The 15,599-nt window shown below is 37.6% G+C and overlaps 1 long non-coding RNA gene across 1 annotated transcript; it reads left to right on the top strand.

Moving 5' to 3' along the window:
* The first annotated feature begins 445 nt into the window (after positions 1 to 445).
* LOC111921037 (uncharacterized) lies at positions 446 to 3,148 on the top strand. Its single transcript, XR_002860053.3, has 2 exons — positions 446 to 2,343; positions 2,450 to 3,148. It is a non-coding gene; the product is annotated as an uncharacterized LOC111921037 (long non-coding RNA).
* The last annotated feature ends 12,451 nt before the right edge of the window (positions 3,149 to 15,599 follow it).

The following is a 15,599-nucleotide window of genomic DNA, read 5'->3' as shown; positions in this document are numbered from 1 at the left end:
ATGGGATTTTTTTTTAATGTTTTTAGTTAATTCAAGTTCCGAAAATAATATTAAAAAAAAAAAAGAATTTTTAGATTTTTCCATTTATTTTGTATTTTAAAATTATTTTTTAGAATATGTCAGTGTAATATTCTATTAGAATATTTCACGTATTTTTCAAAAAAAAAAAAACGAGATTTTTCTTTATTTATTATTATTATTTTTAGTTAATTCAAGTTCCGAAAATAATATTAAAAAAAGAATTTTTGGATTTTTCCATTTATTTTGCATTTTAAAATTATTTTAAGATTTGGTCTCACGGTTTCACAAAATTAAAATGGTCTCAATTGAACCTATATATATATATATATATATATATATATATATATATATATATATATATATATATATATATATATATATATATATATATATATATATATATATATATATATATATATATATATATATATATATGAATGAATGCTCATTGTTTTTCTCATTTATTTTCTAAATTCATGCGTCCTATATCACACCTCTGTTTCCTTTCTAATTTAGGGCACCACCATCAACATGGTATTGGGTTTCGTAAGTAATCTTCTAAATTTATGTTTCCTTTTTATATATTCGCAATACAACAATATCCATTAGATTGGAAGGAGTCATGTCATGATTTTAAAAAAGACACTCCGCATAGGATTTAGGTGTGGTTTGGGTTTGGTAAAACCATGGGATGGGTATGGGGGAGAAGAAAATAAGAAGAGAGAGATAGAGGAGAGATGGTAGGAGAAGAGAAAGAGAGAGACACCGGAGAGTAGAGAGAGAAACCACAACAATTTCTTGCTGAATGCGGCCAAACCACATTGAAGACCACAGGACGGAGGCGGTGTTCCTTCTTGCTACCATGACAAACCGTGTCCACTCCTTTGAATCTTAAAAATTAAAATTTACAAGTTTAGCCACATGATAACATTTGAAACCTTATCATAGTTCCTTATTTCACGATTAACAGATTTGGACATTCGTGTGTGTCCTTATGTCAACCTTGTGTCCTTTTCACCAAAGCAAATTTATTATATAAAAAAAGGTAAATGTCACATAAATCATAATATTCCATAAAAAAATGATATTTAGGCTTAAACATATTTCACACAGGGCCGGTCCAAACGTATATGGGGCCCGGGGCAAAAATAAAAAAAAATGATCCTTTAAAGACAAATATTATAAAGATTCAAAAAAATATCATTTATTTTTTATTATAAACGCATTCAATTAGCAATAAAAAGCAAGCAAAATTGTTTATCTTTTGAGTTAGTTTGTGTTTGAACCAACTTTAGGCCTTAAAAATCATTTAGGTAATAATTTTTTTTATATATATACACTACATAGCCCATAAATTTTGGGTCCACTGAGGACGTGGACCCTGGGCGGTCGCCCGGGTTGCCCACCGTCTGGACCGGTCCTGATTTCACATATGATTTCCATCTTCTAGACAAAAAAAGCGCAAATCGTTGTAACAAATTTAGTTATCATAATATCCACTTGGGTTTTGTTTATTGTGCAATGTCATTGATCGATGAAATACTAAAACCAAAAAGATTTTGTGTGAATATTTGCAGACACAATATGATATACCAAGTACAAATTATTTGGACCAAATGTCTGTACCATTATGTGTGTTGGAAACAAGTCTGATGACATAAATTTATAAATTTGATAGTGTGATTAGTGGTATGTGAGTTAAATGTTTATTTTTAATGCACATATTACTTGGTGACTAACATAATAACATTGAAACTGATTGATGTGAACGTGTATAACCAAATATGTGTAGATTATCTTGCGATTATAACAACAAAATGTATAAAAAAAATATAAAACAAAGTTTTTATAATTTTCTTTTATATTAAAACCCCAGAAAACCTTATCTGTCAAAGCTACATTTTAAAAAATATAACACAAGTGAAATAACTTCCAATGTACAAAACATTCCAATTTATTGAATAGAGAAGAAAAAGTTAATCGGATAAGTTAGAATAATGAAAAAGAAATAACATAAGTAGATATCCATCTGGATTTTGATCAACACGAGTTATTTTATTTTCTTTATACACAGAAAAAAGTAGATGAAAACATGTGGAAATGGGGCCAGTCCACGTGAAGTACATATGTTTGGGTCGAAATGTTGAATACATAAAAAATATAGAATATCGATTTTAAACAATGTTTTAAGAGATTCATTAGGCCGGATGGTGTACATGTAACCGTATTGTATTTTGGTTGGAACTGGACCTGAAACACTACAAAATGCGGTAAAAAGTGCTGTTTATGACGGTGCGGGTACCTCTCTCTCTAATTGCAACGGTAATAAAACAACACCTTATTTTATTTATTTATTTATTTTTTACTTTTTTGGAGTCATAATATGTATTTTTTTTTTACCAATTTATATCACCAAATAAATTTCAAGTGGCGAGAAATCATGAGGCGTGTTTTGAAGATTAATGAGTTGTAGAACAATTTAAAAACCCAAATGCAAAGTGGTCAAGTTGATAAAAAAATTTCTTCAAGAAGCGTATCTTTTGTATCGTGATGACACGGGAAAGACATTCAAGTTTAACGACCATTAGAAAATGTTATTTACTAGTCCAAAATGAAAGGAAATCGAAGCAACTGTCATACTTGGAGGAGAAGCAAGAAAATGAACAAAAACGGGCTTAAGTGGATATACAATTTCTTCTTATACACATGTCGGGTTAGATTTGAATAATGACAATGAACTCGAGCTAGAAGAAATTGTTTGACTGACACGTAGTGACAAAGCAAAAAGGAAGGAGAATGGATATTCTTTAAATGCATCGAATTTCAACCATGAAGTATAGGAAATGAGGAACATGACGTCGACATTTGATCAATACAATTTGAATTTTGCTGAACATTTGACAATTGAAAAAGAAAATTTTGCCAAAAAAGCGTGTGAGGAAAAAAAATGGAAGATATGTAATTTTTGATGCAAAGTGCTTTTCAGGACACATCATCAAACTTGTTTTGAGAATAACAGAGAAGATCACGAAAAATATATCTCCTAATCACGAAAAATATATCTCCTAGATTGTTATGTTTGTTTGTTTTTTTTAAAATTTTTTATTATGTAATTTTTAATTATATTCTCCAGGTTTTATTATTATTATTATTATTATTATTATTATTATTATATATTATTTTTAAGTAATGAAATATTTCTATTTTTTTATTAACTTTTGTGTTTATTAATCATTTTAATTAATTATATTTATTTTTAAATTATAATTTTTAAAATTAAATTAATTTTATTATGAAAAAATGAATGGAATTGAAAGTGAACATTTCCTGAGTTTTGAAGAGTGAAATGTGAAGGGAAAATGAGGTGGTGCAGATGTGGCACATAAAAAATGAAAAGGCGAAAGATGAGTACGCACTCGGGCTCATGACTTCCACGACATAACATATATGATGAACTGCATATCGTGTAAGCGATCACATTTTGTATGTAACCAACCTTTTAATATAGATACAACATTTCATTATATATTCAACCTCTTATTATATATACAACCTCTTGTTGTATATGATCAACCATAAGATAGGCAAGTGTCTCTTAATGCTACTTAACCCAAGAGAATTACCTCATTTGCTACTCATGTGCTCGGCTAATCAAATGATCTAAGTGATGGATTATGAGCATAACATCATTCCTATGGTGTTCATGCAACCCTCATTGCTTTGATCTAGGTTTTTCTAATTAAACATACAACATTGAATACCAAAGCAATAAACCCTAGATCTAACATTCAATAATCAATATTATCATAATATAGGGTTTGGATCTTACCTTTGATTGTTATATGGCAATAGCAATCTATTCCTTCTTGTAAGTGGCTTCTGAAAGCTTAGTGTCACAAGTGTCACACCTCTAATAGCTCACAAAACACCAAGAGCAAGAGGATGACTTAGGAGAGGAGAAGAAAGGCATCAAAAACGTCCAAGAGACTCCAAGGAATGTTTAGCCACGTTTTTGGGTGCCCTAGGGGTCTTTATATAGTGAGGCTATTAGGGTTTTGAACTAGGAAACCCTAATCTGACTGCTTAGGCGCTAAATAGCCCATGGACTTCCTTGTGACATCCCCAAAATCACGACCAGAAAAGACCGGTTTCATTTATGTTTTTAAAACAATTTCAGAGTAAATCCTTTTGATTAAAAAGAGTTGCGGAATTTGTTCCCAAAACAAAATATGATAAAATAATATTTATCAAAGCATTTCATCAAGAGATGCATTTTCATTATATAATCAAAACTCGGGATGTCATGTTCCGATACAGACCATAAAGCATAAACGATAACATTACAAGTCATTCAACAAATATATACATATACAGACTTGTAAACAAAACAACTCGATGATTCATCCATCTTATGCCCTTGCGCCACTTCCTGTAATACAAATAAAACTGAGTGGGTCAGGCTTGGGAGCCTGGTGAGCATATAGGGTTTTCAACCCACAATAACTAAATTATATTTAGTTTCACCAACCAACAATAACCCGATTACCCATTCTCGTTATCCTCACTTTACATCCCTAAACAACATCTATCTCAAGGGACCTAATCTAGGATTTTCATCGGGACGGACATTACTGCTAAGGGGTTTCCTCAACAATAGATATCCTAAAGGCAACCATGAGGGGGATAGAGTACACCGGTGAACACATCGTTCACAACACCTACATGTTATGAACCTGCTAGCGTTCCACTGGACTGTCTAGAAAGAGTCCGTGGTTGTTATCCAAACTCCGCTGAATAACTAGATCAACAACAACGACATTGAGGCCTCTCATCTATTTATTACACACCAACTATCTACCCATGTTCTACCCAACATATTAGTAGATAAAAATATATATCTTTATACATAGTTTAAAACCTGTATAGCATTTTTCATTCAATACATATTCCACATAACAGATGAGGCACACCCACATAACACATATTTCATAAAAAGTAAATTAGATCTATGAGATAGAAGAGAGTGAATATACATTCACACACATAACAACAAAATTATACACATAACACGTATTTCGTATAAAATACTTCATAATTATGCGTTAGAAGAAAGTAACTACACACTCACTTGATCAGAAGATGATCAGACAACACTACGACATGCAAAAGTAGTGTTTCTCCGTAGATCTAGAAGATCTTCACAAAAAATCGAACTCCTCACGGGCAGAGGTTCAGCTCGGGAATCGCACCTCTCGGGATCTCGGGAGCATAAAACTTCCTTCTTAACTTGGATATAAGATCCGGGGTGTCGGGATGGCTTGGTGGGTTTACACGCAGAGCTTCGGCACGAAAAAGAGAGGAACTGAGCAAATATGCCCGGAACCCTCGCATCCTATTTATAGAAGGCTGAAGCCTCGCAGTACGCTGGGCGTATAGCCGTAGGCGGGGCGTACGCATCCGAATTCGTCACTGCATGCGTCATCCGAAGAACTCGAGTACGAGGCGTGTCATGCTTCTCTGTACGTTGGGCGTACTTCGGATAAATCCGATGACTCCCCTTCGGATAATACCAGATTTATTAATTAAATTTAAATATTAATTATTTAATAAACTTCGGAAATTCATATCTTCTTTATACGAACTCCGTTTTCGATGTTCTTTATATCCCCGCATAGGTGAGACTACGCTCTACAACTTTCGTTTAGACTCCGTCGGCCAATTTTGACTTTTATTTTTATTATTTATTTTTAGTAGGCCCGGACAGGAAAACTTCGTTATAAATTCAAAACTTCTTCGTCTGGCGTCCGTTCTCGCCTAACTTTTCATCGTTTCACTACTAACAACGAGATCTTCGATTCTCGTTTAAATTGTTTCGGCTAAAAACTGTTCGATCTCAAATCCAGTATTCGGGCTGCATACCGCTAAGTCGAAACTTCAGAAAATCATAACTTCCTCATACGAAGTCATATTTGGGCAATCTATATATATATTCGGAAACCTCGTTTCGGCCATTACAACTTTATGTAAAGATATCGAGTTTATTTTACACTTAAATTTTGACGCTTATTTTTATTCTTAATTAATCAAATCACATAATTAAGCAATTAAGCACAAAACACATAATACTCAAATAATACACTCCTATTATTTCAAAACGGGTTACAAAGGTTAACGTAGACTATTATATCAACATTAATGACAAGCCCAGAAACACAGGCGTTACAATTCTCTCCACCTTAGAATGATTCCGTCCCCGGAATCACACATCAACAAACAAATGCGGATAGCAACCCATCATGTCACTCTCCGTCTCCCAGTTGAGATTCGGCCCATTCGTGTGTTTCCATCGGACAAACACTAACTCGACCATCTTGCGTCGCAACTTCTTAGTCTTTCGATCAACGATTGCCTCTGGTTCTTCAATCAACATTTTGTTCTCATCGATTCTCAACTCCGAAAGTGGAATCATGTCGGGAACTTCTCCCGTGAACTTCCTCAAATAACACACATGAAAAGTGTTATGAATTCCATTAAGTTCTTCTGGTAGTTCGAGCTTGTAAGCTTGGTTCCTAATTCTTTGTAGAACTTTAAACGGTCCAATAAACCTTGGACTTAATTTTCCCCTTTTACCAAATCTTATAAGTCCTTTCCACGGTGAGACTTTAAGCAAAACCGAATCTCCAACTTCAAAAGTCATCGGTCTTCGCTTGTTGTCAGCATAGCTCTTTTGACGATCCTGAGCTGCTAACATTCTTTCCCTAATTATTTTCAACTTTTCAGCAGTTTGATGGACTATCTCCGGTCCCATAAACTGCTTTTCCCCAACCTCAAGCCAACAAGACGGCGTACGACACTTCTGTCCATATAAAGCTTGATAAGGTGCCATCTTAATGCTCGAGTGGAAAATATTATTGTAGGAAAATTCTACCAAAGGTAAATGTTTATCCCAATTACCTTGGAATTCCAGGGTACATGCTCTCAGCATATCTTCAAGTGTTTGTATCGTTCGTTCGCTCTGACCATCAGTTTGTGGATGGTAAGTTGTACTTAAACATACCTTGGTACCCAATTCCTCTTGTAGACTTTTTCCAAAATCGCGAGGTGAAACGGCTGTCACGATCTGACACAATCGTTAACGGGACACCGTGAAGCCTCACAATTTCCTTCACGTAAGAATTCGCAAGCTTTTCCATAGACCATTTCTCCTTGGCTACTATGAAATGCGCACTCTTAGTGAATCGATCAATAACCACCCAAATCATGTCGTGACCACTTTTTGTTCTGGGCAGTTTAGTGACAAAATCCATAGCAATGTCTTCCCACTTACCCATAGGCACATGCAATGGTTCTAAACTCTCATACGGTTTCTGATGTTGTGTCTTGACTCTCGCACAAGTCACACACTCGGCCACATACTTTGCAACATCAAGCTTCATCGTCGGTCACCAGTAGTAGGGTTTCAGGTCCCTATACATTTTAGTGCTACTGGGATGAATCGAGTACATGGTCTTGTGAGCTTCTTCCATCAGAAGATCTCTGATTCCTCCTGTCTTAGGTATCCAAATCCGATCTTGGAACACCTTCAGCCCATGACTGTTTATACCGAACACCAACGTTTTGCCCAAACGTTCCTCCTTTCGGTCATTCTTCTCAGAAGCTTCCTCTTGAGCTTTCTTTATACTTTCCACAATTGTCGAGACAACTTCAATTCTCAAAGCTCTTGGCCTTTTCCTTTCAAGATTGACTTTCTAATTGAGAGCATCAGCAACAACATTAGCTTTACCGGGGTGGTAAAGTATCTCATCGTCGTAGTCCTTAAGTAATTCTAGCTAGCGTCGTTGCCTCATATTCAATTCTTTCTGATTAAAGAGATATTGGAGACTCTTATGATCAATGAAAAGTTTGCATTTCGTGCCATAGAGGTAATGCCTCCATATTTTCAGAGTGAAAACTACCGCTGCCAACTCCAAATCATGAGTCGGGTAGTTCTTTTCATGCTCTTTCAGTTGTCGAGACGGATATGTGATCACCTTATCCCTTTGGGTCAAAACACAACCCAATCCAACCCCAGATGCATCGCTATATACAACAAAGTCTTCAACTCCATCGGGTAGAGAAAGTATCTGTTCCTCACATAGCTTTTTCTTTAGCTTCTCGAACGCTTCTTTATGCTTATCACTCCAAGCATAAGCAACTCCTTTGTGGGTCAAAGCTGTTAATGGACTAGCGATCGAAGAAAAGCCTTGGATAAACCTTCGGTAATATCCGGCTAATCCTAAAAAGCTTCGGATCTCCGTGGGACTTTTTGGTTGTTCCCACTTCATTACAGCTTCAATCTTTGCTGGATCAACCATTATACCTTCTTGGTTGACCACGTGACCCAAGAATTGGACTTCTCGAATCCAAAAATCACACTTGGAGAACTTTGCATACAACTTCTCATTCTTCAATACTTCCAACACTTCTCGCATGTGTCTGCCATGCTCTTCTTGGCTCTTTGAATAAATCAGAATGTCGTCAACGAACACTATCACGGATTTATCAAGGAACAGATTACAAACCCTATTCATCAAATCCATGAATGCTGCTGGAGCATTGGTTAGTCCAAACGACATAACCAAAAACTCGTAGTGTCCATATCATGTTCTGAATGCAGTCTTCTCTATATCCTACTATCTTACTTTCAGCTGATGATATCCTGACCTCAGGTCGATCTTTGAAAAATAACTTGAACCTTCTAGTTGATCAAACAGGTCATCAATCCTCGGCAACGGGTATCTATTCTTTATTGTTGCTTTATTCAGCTCTCTATAATCTATGCACATCCTCATACTTCCATATTTCTTCTTTACGAATAAAACCGGAGCTCCCCAGGGTGATGAACTAGGTCTAATAAAACCTTTGTCCAATAACTCCTGAAGTTGCATCATTAGCTCCTTCATCTCCGTCGGTGCTAATCGATAAGGTGCTTTTGCTATTGGCGTCGTCCTTGGCAACAAGTCTATTCTAAAACTCCACTTGTCTATCAGGCGGTAATCCAGGAAGATCTTCGGGAAATACTTCCGGATAATCACACACGACAGGAATGCTCTGCATCACCTTTTTCTCCTTTTTAGCATCGATCATGAATGCTAGATACGACGTTCATCCTTTAGCCAAAAACTTTTTGGCTTTCATCAATGAAATGATTCCAGAATTTACTCTGCGTTTATCTCCATACACCATAAACGATTCTTTCCCAGGTGGGTTTACTTTGACTATTTTCTTCTTGCATAAAATTTCGGCGTCATTGGCGCTAAGCCAATCCATTCCCAAGACGATGTCGAAACCATTAAGTTCTATAGGCAATAATTCCTCGCGGAACTTATTCCCATTCAAGTCAATTAAGATGTTTTTCATATGATGACTAACAGGTACAAACTTGCCACTAGCAACTTCGACTAATAAAGCATTATCTAGTCTATCAACAGGCAAAGCTAGCTTTCTACCAAATTCATGCGATATAAAGGAGTAGTTGGCTCCAGAATCAAATAAAATTTGGGCAGACAATTTGTTTATGAGAAAGGTACCTGAAGCGACATCAACTTCATCTTTGGCAGCTTCTAGTGTCATCTGGAATGCTCTCGCCTTTGGCTTTGGCGGAATGTTGGGTCTAGCTGCCTCCTTCTTCTTTGGGCAGTCCCTCGACATGTGTCCCTCCTCACCACAACCCTAACAAACTTTCTTAGTGAGGGTACATTCATTGGCATAGTGCCCTAGCTTTCCACACTTGTAGCACGTAACCACTACCTCACATTTTCCATGATCCTTCTTCTTACATTTGTCGCACCATTTCGCTTCCCCTCCCCCTCCTCTGGAACTAGACTTCGAGAACTTGTTTTTCTTGTTGGACCCTGAAGTTTTATCGAACTTCCTCTTTTCACCAACATCTATTCTTTCCAGACCCTTTTCCTTCTGCTGGGCCTCCACATTCTTAGCTACACGAACAACTGTTTTCAGAGTAGTTGCCATCTTGACCGTCGGACCAAAGTCGGCAGGCAGTCCATTAGCAAACCTCTCAATCTTGGAGAGTTCCGTTGGCACTAGGTATGGAAATAACTTCATTTTCTCAGTGAATGTAGTAGTATAGTCATCTATGCTCATCCTCCCCTTCTTCAAGTTTTGGAACTCATTGTTCAGATCAATCAGATCTATCTATGAACAATACTGTACCCTTAACTGTTCCAAAAACTCCTCCCATGACATTTTCAGGGCTTCTCCTCATGGCATAGTATCTGCCAACAACTTCCACCAACTCAAGACTCCAGTCTTCAGTTGTATAACCGCAAAGACAGTCTTCTGTTTGTTGCTACAGTTGCAACTTTCAAATACCATCTCCATTTCGGAGATCCAATCCATAATCTCAACAGGCTTCGGGCATCCAGAAAGACTTGGCGGCTTGGCGCCCAAGAAGTTCTTGTACATTCGCCCATCCTTGTTGTTTCTCTTTTCCGGATCGTTCCTTCGTTCTCCTTGAGTCCTAACTTGACTCACCATGCGACTATTGTTCCTTTCCTCCGATTGCTCGGGAATCAATTCGGGTTCCTCAATAGATATGATAGGTTCATCCCTATTATCATGCAACATCTGTCGCATTTCATCGCTTTGTTTGGCTAACATAGCCCGAATCATGGCTTGCACCCCAACCATCGTTATTGGTTCTGGTATTGCTGCTACAACAGGTATTTGCTTAATCACTGGCGGTTGGTTCCTGTTTTCATCCGCGTTTCCAACGCCACTCCTTGTTCTCACCAATTTTTTATCTACACACCGAATAAGGTGAAATTAGATCCTCATTCACGATAGATATTCAAATCATCCTTGTTACTCCGAAACGTTTACATGCTAGTTCTAATAACGTAGACATACGCTTAAAATCCTACACACATAAGGTTTCTAGATCCGGTCGGCAATAGACCGTAGATCCGAACAATTAATATCATATATGGCAACATATAACATTTAGCACATAAAAGCATTTTAGGCAACTTTCCTAAAATAAACTAGTGCTCGTGTGTAAAATATAACAGACACACATCTCAAAATTTAACTTAGCATTCTAAGTTTAAGTCTAGAAATCCTACAAATTCCTAGTTCGCTTAAACTAATGCTCTGATACCAACTGTGACATCCCCAAAATCACGGCTAGAAAAGACCGGTTTCATTTATGCTTTTAAAATAATTTCAGAGATGCATTTTCATTATATAATCAAAACTCGGGATGTCATGTTCCGATACAGACCATAAAGCATAAATGATAACATTACAACTCATTCAAAAAATATATACATATACAAACTTGTAAACAAAACAACTCGATGATTCATCCATCTTATTCCCTTGCGCCACTTCCTGTAATACAAATAAAACTGAGTGGGTCAGGCTTGGGAGCCTGGTGAGCATATAGGGTTTTCAACCCACAATAACTAAATTATATTTAGTTTCACCAACCAACAATAACCCGATTACCCATTCCCGTTATCCTCACTTTACGTCCCTAAAACAACATCTATCTCAAGGGACCTAATCTAGGATTTTCATCAGGACGGACATTACTGCTAAGGGGTTTCCTCAACAATAGATATCCTAAAGGCAACCATGAGGGGGATAGAGTACACCGGTGAACACATCGTTCACAACACCTACAGGTTATGAACCTGCTAGCGTTCCACTGGACTGTCTAGAAAGAGTCCGTGGTCGTTATCCAAACTCCGCTGAATAACTAGATCAACAACAACGACATTGAGGCCTCTCATCTATTTATTACACACCAACTATCTACCCATGTTCTACCCAACATATTAGTAGATAAAAATATATATCTTTATACATAGTTTAAAACCTGTATAGCATTTTTCATTCAATACATATTCCACATAACAGATGAGGCACACCCACATAACACATATTTCATAGAAAGTAAATTAGATCTACGAGATAGAAGAGAGTGAATATACATTCACACACATAACAACAAAATTATACACATAACACGTATTTCGTATAAAATACTTCATAATTATGCGTTAGAAGAAAGTAACTACACACTCACTTGATCAGAAGATGATCAGACAACACTACGACATGCAGAAGTAGTGTTTCTCCGTAGATCTAGAAGATCTTCACAAAAAAATCGAACTCCTCGCGGGCAGAGCTTCGGCTCGGGAATCGCACCTCTCGGGATCTCGGGAGCATAAAACTTCCTTCTTAAGTTGGATATAAGATCCGGGGTGTCGGGATGGCTTGGTGGGTTTACACGCAGAGCTTCAGCACGAAAAAGAGAGGAACTGAGCAAATATGCCCGGAACCCTCACATCCTATTTATAGGAGGCTGAAGCCTCGCAGTACGCTGGGTGTACAGTCGTAGGCGGGGCGTACGCGTCCGAATTCGTCACTGCATGCGTCATCCGAAGAACTCGAGTGCGAGGCGTGTCATGCTTTGCTGTACGCTGGGCATACGCCAGTACGCTGGGCGTACTTCGGATAAATCCGATGACTCCCCTTCGGATAATACCGGATTTATTAATTAAATTTAAATATTAATTATTTAATAAACTTCAGAAATTCATATCTTCTTCATACGAACTCCGTTTTCGACATTCTTTATATCCCCGTGTAGGTGAGACTACGCTCTACAACTTTCGTTTAGACCCCGTCGGCTAATTTTGACTTTTATTATTATTTGTTTTTAGTAGGCCCGGACAGGAAAACTTCGTTATAAATTGATAACTTCTTCGTCCGACGTCAGTTCTCGCCTAAATTTTCATCGTTTCGCTACTAACAACGAGATATTCGATTCCCGTTTAGATTGTTTCGGCTAAAAACTGCTCGATCTCAAATCCAGTATTCGGGCTGCATACCGCTAAGTCGAAACTTCAGAAAATCATAACTTCCTCATACGAAGTCATATTTGGGCGATCTATATATATATTCGGAAACCTCGTTTCGGCCATTACAACTTTATGTAAAGATATCGAGTTTATTTTACACTTAAATTTTGACGCTTATTTTTATTCTTAATTAATCAAATCACATAATTAAGCAATTAAGCACAAAACACATAATACTCAAATAATACACTCCTATTATTTCAAAACGGGTTACAAAGGTTAACGTAGACTATTATATCAACATTAATGACAAGCCCAGAAACACAGGCGTTACAATTCTCTCCACCTTAGAATGATTCCGTCCCCGGAATCACACATCAACAAACAAATGCGGATAGCAACCCATCATGTCACTCTCCGTCTCCCAGGTGAGATTCGGCCCATTCGTGTGTTTCCATCGGACAAGCACTAACTCGACCATCTTGCGTCGCAACTTCTTAGTCTTTCGGTCAACGATTGCCTCTGGTTCTTCAATCAACATTTTGTTCTCATCGATTCTCAACTCCGAAAGTGGAATCATGTCGGGAACTTCTCCCGTGAACTTCCTCAAATAACACACATGAAAAGTGTTATGAATTCCATTAAGTTCTTCTGGTAGTTCGAGCTTGTAAGCTTGGTTCCTAATTCTTTGTAGAACTTTAAACGGTCCAATAAACCTTGGACTTAATTTTCCCCTTTTACCAAATCTTATAAGTCCCTTCCACGGCGAGACTTTAAGCAAAACCGAATCTCCAACTTCAAAAGTCATCGGTCTTCGCTTGTTGTCAGCATAGCTCTTTTGACGATCCTGAGCTGCTAACATTCTTTCCCTAATTATTTTCAACTTTTCAGCAGTTTGATGGACTATCTCCGGTCCCATAAACTGCTTTTCCCCAACCTCAAGCCAACAAGACGGCGTACGACACTTCTGTCCATATAAAGCTTGATAAGGTGCCATCTTAATGCTCGAGTGGAAAATATTATTGTAGGAAAATTCTACCAAAGGTAAATGTTTATCCCAATTACCTTGGAATTCCAGGGTACATGCTCTCAGCATATCTTCAAGTGTTTGTATCGTTCGTTCGCTCTGACCATCAGTTTGTGGATGGTAAGTTGTACTTAAACATACCTTGGTACCCAATTCCTCTTGTAGACTTTTTCCAAAATCGCGAGGTGAAACGGCTGTCACGATCTGACACAATCGTTAACGGGACACCGTGAAGCCTCACAATTTCCTTCACGTAAGAATTCGCAAGCTTTTCCATAGACCATTTCTCCTTGGCTACTATGAAATGCGCACTCTTAGTGAATCGATCAATAACCACCCAAATCATGTCGTGACCACTTTTTGTTCTGGGCAGTTTAGTGACAAAATCCATAGCAATGTCTTCCCACTTACCCATAGACACATGCAATGGTTCTAAACTCTCATACGGTTTCTGATGTTGTGTCTTGACTCTCGCACAAGTCACACACTCGGCCACATACTTTGCAACATCAAGCTTCATCGTCGGCCACCAGTAGTAGGGTTTCAGGTCCCTATACATTTTAGTGCTACTGGGATGAATCGAGTACATGGTCTTGTGAGCTTCTTCCATCAGAAGATCTCTGATTCCTCCTGTCTTAGGTATCCAAATCCGATCTTGGAACACCTTCAGCCCATGACTGTTTATACCGAACACCAACGTTTTGCCCAAACGTTCCTCCTTTCGGTCATTCTTCTCAGAAGCTTCCTCTTGAGCTTTCTTTATACTTTCCACAATTGTCGAGACAACTTCAATTCTCAAAGCTCTTGGCCTTTTCCTTTCAAGATTGACTTTCTGATTGAGAGCATCAGCAACAACATTAGCTTTACCGGGGTGGTAAAGTATCTCATCGTCGTAGTCCTTAAGTAATTCTAGCTAGCGTCGTTGCCTCATATTCAATTCTTTCTGACTAAAGAGATATTGGAGACTCTTATGATCAGTGAAAAGTCTGCATTTCGTGCCATAGAGGTAATGTTTCCATATTTTCAGAGCGAAAACTACCGCTGCCAACTCCAAATCAGGAATCGGGTAGTTCTTTTCATGCTCTTTCAATTGTCGAGACGCATATGCGATCACCTTATCCCTTTGGGTCAAAACACAACCCAATCCAACCCCAGACGCATCGCTATATACAGCAAAGTCTTCAACTCCATCGGGTAGAGAAAGTATCGGTGCCTCACATAGCTTTTTCTTTAGCTTCTCGAACGCTTCTTTATGCTTATCAATCCAAGCATAAGCAGCTCCTTTGTGCCTCACAAGTGTTACATACCTCCTTAGAGGCCTTGGACGAATTCTCATGGGTTTTCCCATTGATTTTGTCTAGTCCATCCTCTATGGAGTCCATTAGCCCAATATCCAACTATCACACAATTGACAGTTCTAGCCCCTGTTATTCAATTAATGTCTTTTAGTTACAAAATTAATTCTTATTAATTATTGACTTAGACACTAATCCAACAGTCTCCTACTTGGATAAGTCTAACAACTATTCTGCGTATGACTTCAAACCTGATCAACAATCGTAGCTTTCAAAAGCCGATGTCAACTCTGATCTTATCAGAAGCTTTTCCTTTAGACAAGGGACCATATATTCCTCCATTCTAGATATCGTATGAACAGGGACATGTATTTTAATCATACTCTC

Source organism: Lactuca sativa, chromosome 5, assembly GCF_002870075.4.
Source record: "Lactuca sativa cultivar Salinas chromosome 5, Lsat_Salinas_v11, whole genome shotgun sequence".
In the NCBI taxonomy this organism is placed as follows: Eukaryota; Viridiplantae; Streptophyta; class Magnoliopsida; order Asterales; family Asteraceae; genus Lactuca; species Lactuca sativa.
Note: the sequence above shows the minus strand (reverse complement) of the source record. Positions and strands in the feature narration are given on the sequence as shown.